This window comes from Arachis hypogaea, chromosome 16, assembly GCF_003086295.3.
Source record: "Arachis hypogaea cultivar Tifrunner chromosome 16, arahy.Tifrunner.gnm2.J5K5, whole genome shotgun sequence".
In the NCBI taxonomy this organism is placed as follows: Eukaryota; Viridiplantae; Streptophyta; class Magnoliopsida; order Fabales; family Fabaceae; genus Arachis; species Arachis hypogaea.
The window spans coordinates 80,022,373-80,029,393 of record NC_092051.1 but is presented as its reverse complement, the minus strand read 5'-3'; the positions used below and the strand labels follow the sequence as shown (position 1 = coordinate 80,029,393).

Sequence of the window (7,021 nt, the reverse complement as noted above, 5' to 3'; positions counted from 1 at the left end):
TTTCATTATATTAACTATTCTTATTATGTATATGCAAAGAAATCCAATAAACTGAGAGAAATGCAATTAAAGTACTAACATATGTACAAACTAAGAAAAGAAAAGTGCAACTAAAAATTCGAAAAGAAGATGAAAGTGTTAGGATTAGAGTATGTCACCCAAGATGGTCGATCGGCGACGGCCTCCCCACACTTAAAGGTTTGCACGGTCCTCCGTGCACTCAAAGGTGAGCTAGGGGGTGAAGTGACTTCGGATTGCCACCTTCAGCTGGTGGATTGGTGCACGAAATCATGATTATTCATTCTCCAATACGGTGCCAAAAACTTGGTACGCACGTTTATAATCTCACTTCTTCTTCACAACTTCGCACAACTAACCAGCAAGTGCACTGGGTCGTCCAAGTAATAAACCTTATGTGAGTAAGGGTTGATCCCACGGAGATTGTCGGCTTGAAGCAAGCTATGGTCACCTTGTAAATCTCAGTCAGGCGGATTCAAATGGTTATAGAGTTTTAATAATTTAAAAGATAAATAAACATAAAATAAAGATAGAGATACTTATGTAATTCATTGGTGAGAATTTCAGATAAGCGTATGGAGGTGCGCTATTCCTTCTGAATCTCTGCTTTCCTACTGCCTTCATTCAATCCTTCATACTCCTTCCTATGGCAAGCTGTATGTTGCGTGTCACCATTGTCAATGGCTACTTCCCGTCCTCTCAGTGAAACTGGTCCTCTACAGTTTCCCGCATGGCTAATCAGCTGTTGGTTCTCGATCGTGTAGGAATAAGATTTACTATCCTTTTGCGTCTGTCACTACGACCTATAGTTGCGAGTTTGAAGCTCGTCACAGTCATCCCATCCCAGATCCTACTCGGAATACCACAGATAAGGTTTAGACTTTCCGGATCTCAAGAATGCTACCAATTAATTCTAGCTTATACCACGACGACTCTGATCTCACGGAATGGAAGGCTCTATTGTCAGGAGAGGCAACCATGCGTCGTGGACCAGGAATCCAAGAGATATACACTCTAGATTGTTTTCATGTAGAACAGAAGTGGTTGTCAATCACGCGTTCATAAGTGAGAATGGCGATGAGTGTCACATGATCATCACATTTATCATGTTCTTGTGTGCGAATGAATATCTTAGAATAAGAATAAGCATGAATTGAATACTAGAACAATAGTACTTTGCATTAATACTCGAGGAACAGCAGAGCTCCACACCTTAATCTATGGTGTGTAGAAACTCCACTGTTGAAAATACATAAGTAAAAATAGGGTAGACATGGCTGAGTGGCCAGCCTCCCATGGAGGTCTAGAGATCTAAAATGATCAAAAGATGAACTAAAGATGTTCAAAAGCTGTAAATACAATAGTAAAAGGTCCTATTTATACTAAACTAGTTACTAGGGTTTATAGAGATAAGTAAATGATGTAGAAATCCACTTCCGGGCCCACTTGGTGTGTGCTTCAGCTGAGCATTGAGCTTTCATGTGTAGAGACTCTTTTTGGAGTTAAACGCCAGTTTGTAGCCTGTTTCTGGCGTTTAACTCTGGTTTGCAACCTGTTTCTGGCGTTGAACTCCAGAATAGGACAAGGAGTTGGCGTTTGAACGCCAGTTTGGGTCGTCAAAAATCGTGTAAAGTATGGACTATTATATATTGCTGGAAAGCCCTGGATGTCTACTTTTCAAAGCAATTGAGAGCGCACCAATTGGGTTTCTGTAGCTCTAGAAAATCCACTTCGAGTTTAGGGAGGTCAGAATCCAACAGCATCTGCGGTTCTTCTTCAACCTCTGAATTAGATTTTTGCTCAAGTCCCTCAATTTCAGCCGGAAATTACCTGAAATCATAGAAAAACACACAAACTCATAGTAAAGTCCAGAAATGTGATTTTTATTTAAAAACTAATAAAAATATACTAAAAACTAACTAAATCATACTAAAAACTATGTAAAAACAATGCCAAAAAGCGTATAAATTATCCGCTCATCACAACACCAAACTTAAATTGTTGCTTGTCCCCAAGCAACTGAAAATCAGTTAGGATAAAAAGAAGAGAATATACTATAAATTCCAAAATATCAATGAAACTTAGCTCCAATTAGATGAGCAGGACTAATAGCTTTTTGCCTCTGAACAGTTTTGGCATCTCACTTTATCCCTTGAAGTTCAGAATGATTGGAATCTATAAGAACTCAGAATTTCAGATAGTGTTATTGATTCTCCTAGTTCAGTATGTTGATTCTTGAACACAACTACTTTATGAGTCTTGGCCGTGGCCCTAAGCACTTTGTTTTCCAGTATTACCACCGTATACATAAATGCCATAGACACATAACTGGGTGAACCTTTTCAAATTGTCACTCAGCTTTGCTAAAGTCCCCAATTAGAGGTGTCCAGGGTTCTTAAGCACATTCTTTTTTTTTGCTTTGGACTTCGACTTTAACCGCTAAATCTCAAGCTTTTCACTTGACACCTTCACGCCACAAGCACATGGTTAGGGACAGCTTGGTTTAGCCGCTTAGGCCAGGATTTTATTCCTTTAGGCCCTCCTATCTACTGATGCTCAAAGCCTTGGATCCTTTTTATTTTACCCTTACCTTTTGGTTTAAAGGGCTATTGGCTTTTTCTGCTTGCTTTTTCTTTTTCTTTTTTTTTTGCCATTTTTTTTCAGCAAGCTTTTTACTCACTACTTTTTCTTGCTTCAAGAATCAATTTTATGATTTTTCAGATTATCAAATAACATTTCTCCTTTTCATCATTCTTCAAGAGCCAACAATTTTAACATTCATAAACAACAAATTCAAAAGACATATGCACTGTTCAAGCATTCATTCAGAAAACAAAAAGTATTGCCACCACATCAAAATAATTAAACTAATTTCAAGGATGAATTCGAAATCATGTACTTCTTGTTCTTTTGTGGTTAAAACATTTTTCATTTAAGAAATGTGATGGATTCATAGAACATTCATAGCTTTAAGGCATAGACACTAGACAATAATGATCATGTAATAAAACACAAACATAAATAAAACATAAAGCATAATTTTTGAAAAATAGAAAAATAAATGGACAAGGAGATTAAGGAATGGGTCCACCTTAGTGATGGCGGCTAGTTCTTCCTCTTGAAGATCCAATGGAATGCTTGAGCTCCTCTATGTCTCTTCCTTGTTTTTGTTGCTCCTCCCTCATGACTCTTTGATCTTCTCTAATTTCATGGAGGAGGATGGAATGCTCTTGGTGCTTCACCCTTAGTTGTCCCATGTTGGAACTTAATTCTCCTAGGGAGATGTTAATTTGCTCCCAATAGTTTTAAGGAGGAAAGTACATCCCTTGAGGCATCTTAGAGATTTCATGATGAGAAATTTCCTCATGCTCTTGTTGAGGTCCATAAGTGGGCTCTTTTGTTTGCTCCATCCTTTTCTTAGTGATAGGCTTGTGAGATAAATCTCTCTATCTCTCATGACTCAGAGTTGGAAGCAATTGCCTTCCCTTTCCTCTTTCTTGAAGTTTCTCTGGCCTTAGGTGCCATTAATGGTTATGGAAAAACAAAAAGTAATGCTTTTACCACACCAAACTTAAAAGGTTTGCTCGTCCTCAATCAAAAGAAGAAAGAAAGTAGTAGAAGAAGAAGAAAATAGAGGAGATGGAGTGAGAGAGTGTATTCGGCCAAAGGGGGGAAGTAGTGTTTGTGATGTGCAAAAATGGAGTAGTGTTAAGGGGTTTATATAGGGGTGGAGGTATGGAGGTGACTGGTGAAGGGTATTTGGAGAAGAGTGTTATGAAAGGGTGTGAAGAGAAGAGAAGAAGGGGTGGGGTAGGTGGGGATCCTGTGGGGTTCACAGATCTAGAGGGGTCAAGGACTTAGCATCCCTGCTCCATTTAGGCGTGCAAAACACCCTTAGAATGCATGTCTGGCGTTAAACGCCAGCTTGCTGCTTGTTTCTGGCGTTTAACGCCAGCTTTTCTCCCATTCTTGGCGTTAAACGCCAATTCCATGCTCTGTTCTGGCATTAAACGCCAGTCTGGTGCTTGTTTCTGGCGTTTAACGCCAGCTTGATGCTTCTTTTTGGTGTTAAACGCCAGTTTGATGCTTCTTACTGGCGTTTAAATGCCAGTAAGCTCTTCCTCCAGGGTGAGCTATTTTTAATGCTGTTTTTTATTCTGTTTTTTATTTTTCAGTTATTTTTGTGATTTCACATGATCATTAACCTAATAAAAACATAAAATAGCAATGAAAAATAAATAGATATAATTAAATAACATTGGGTTGCCTCCCAACAAGCGCTTCTTTAATGTCAATAGCTTGACAGTGAGCTCTCATGGAGTCTCACAGATAATCAGAACAGTGTTGTGGCCTCTCAACACCAAACTTAGAGTTTGGTTGTGGCCTCCCAACACCAAACTTAGAGTTTGAATGTGGGGGTTTTGTTTGACTCTGTTCTGAGAGAAGCTTCTCATGCTTCCTCTCCATGGTTACAGAAGGAGAACCTTGAGTCTTAAATACAAGGTAGTCCTCATTCAACTGAATGACTAACTCTCCTCTGTCAACATCAATCACAGCTTTTGCTGTGGCCAGGAAGGGTCTGCCAAGGGTGATGGATTCATCCTCATCCTTCCCAGTGTCTAGGATTATGAAATCAGCAGGGATGTAAAGGCTTTCAACCTTCACTAGCACGTCTTCTACTAGTCCATAAGCCTGTTTCATGGATTTGTCTGCCATCTCTAGTGAGATTCTTGCAGCTTATACATCAAAGATTCCCAGTTTCTCCATTACAGAGAGGGGCATGAGGTTTATCCCTGACCCCAGGTCACATAGAGCCTTCTCAAAGGTCATGGTGCCTATGGTACAAGGTATGAAGAATTTTCCGGGATCCAGTTTCTTCTGAGGTAATGTCTGCCTCATTAATGCATTCAGTTCATTGGTTAACAAGGGGGGTTCATCCTCCCAAGTCTCAGTACCAAATAACTTGGCATTCACCTTCATGATTGCTCCTAGATATTTAGTAACTTGCTCTTCAGTGATGTCTTCATCCTCTTCAGAGGAGGAATATTCATCAGAGCTCATGAATGGCAGAAGGAAGTTCAATAGAATCTCTATGGTCTCTGTATGAGCCTCAGATTCCTTTGGTTCCTCAAATGGGAATTCCTTTCTGTTCAGAGGACGTCCCAAGAGGTCTTCCTCACTGAGATTCATGTCCTCCTCACTCTCTCCAGGTTTGGCCATGTTGGTCAAGGTTATGGCATTGCACTCTCTCTTGGGATTTTCTTCTGTATTGCTTGGGAGAGTACTGGGAGGAGTTTCAGTAATCTTCTTACTCAGCTGACCCACCTGTGCCTCCAAATTTCTAATGGAGGACCTTGTTTCATTCAGGAAACTTAGTGTGGTCTTGGATAGATCAGAGACTATGGTTGCCAGGCCAAAATGGCTCTGTGCAGAATTCTCTGTCTGTTGCTGAGAAGATGATGGAAAAGGCTTGCTGTTACTAAACCTATTTCTTCCACCATTATTATTGAAGCCTTGTTGAGGCTTCTGTTGGTTCTTCTATGAGAAATTTGGATGATTTCTCTATGAAGGATTATAGGTGTTTCCATAGGGTTCTCCCATGTAATTCACCTCTGCCATTACAGGGTTCTCAGGATCATAAGCTTCTTCTTCAGAAGATGCTTCTTTAGTACTGTTGGATGCAGCTTGCAATCCATTCAGACTCTGAGAAATCATATTGACTTGCTGAGTCAATATTTTGTTCTGAGCCAATATGGCATTCAGAGTATCAATTTCAAGAACTCCCTTCTTCTGAGGCGTCCCATTGTTCACAGGATTCCTCTCAGAGGTGTTCATGAACTAGTTATTTGCAACCATTTCAATGAGTTCTTGAGCTTCTGCAGGGGTTTTCAGATGAAGAGATCCTCCTGCAGAATGGTCCAATGACATTTTTGACAACTCAGACAGACCATCATAGAATATACTTATGATGCTCCATTCTGGAAGCATGTCAGTAGGACACCTTTTGATCAGTTGCTTATATCTTTCCCAAGCTTCATAGAGGGACTCACCTTCCTTCTGTCTGAAGGTTTGGATTTCCACTCTAAGCTTGCTCATCTTTTGAGGCAGAAAGAATTTGGCCAGGAAAGCACTGACTAGCTTATCCCAAGAGTTCAAGCTTTCCTTAGGTTGGGAATCCAACCATGTTCTAGCTCTGTCTCTTACAGCAAAAGGGAAAAGCATAAGCCTGTAGACCTCGGGATCAACTCCATTGGTCTTAACAGTGTCACAAATTTGCAAGAATTTAGCTAAAAACTGATGAGGATCTTCCATTGGAAGTCCATGAAACTTGCAATTCTGCTGCATTAGAGAAACTAATTAAGGCTTAAGCTCAAAGTTGTTTACTGCAATTGCAGGAATTGAGATGCTTCCTCCATAGAAGTTAGAAGAGGGTGCAATAAAGTCACCAAGCGTCTTCCTTACATCTCTACCATTGTTATTAGGTTCGGCCATGTCTCCTTCTTTTTCGAAAATTTCTGTCAGGTCCTCTCCAGAGGGTTGTGCTTTAGCTTCCCTTAGCTTCCTCTTCAGAGTCCTTTCAGGTTCAAGATCAGCTTCAACAAAAATGTTCTTATCCTTGTTCCTGCTCATATGAAAAAAAAGAGAACAGAAAAGAAGAAGAATCCTCTATGTCATAATATAGAGATTCTTTTATGTGAGTAGAAGAATAGAAGAGTAGAAGAGTGAGAAGAGAAAAATTTGAAATTTAAATTAAAATAAAAGAAAAATATTTTTTTTATTTTAATTATTAGTTAGTATTCGAAAATTAAAAATAAAATTAAATTGAAATTTAAAATAATTAGTTAATGAAAAGAAATTTTGAAAAAAAAGTTAGTGATTTTCGAAAATTAGAGAGAGAAAAGTAGTTAGGTGGTTTTGAAAAAGATAAGAAATAGTAAAACAAACAAAAAGTCAAGTAGTTAATTGAAAAAGATTTGAAAATCAAAGATTTTGAAATTAATTT

At 39.0% G+C, this 7,021-nt stretch overlaps 1 non-coding gene across 1 annotated transcript; it reads left to right on the top strand.

Moving 5' to 3' along the window:
* The first annotated feature begins 6,000 nt into the window (after window positions 1-6,000).
* Window positions 6,001-6,108, top strand: LOC112761977 (small nucleolar RNA R71). Its single transcript, XR_003182342.1, has one exon. It is a non-coding gene; the product is annotated as a small nucleolar RNA R71 (small nucleolar RNA).
* Window positions 6,109-7,021: the final 913 nt, after the last annotated feature.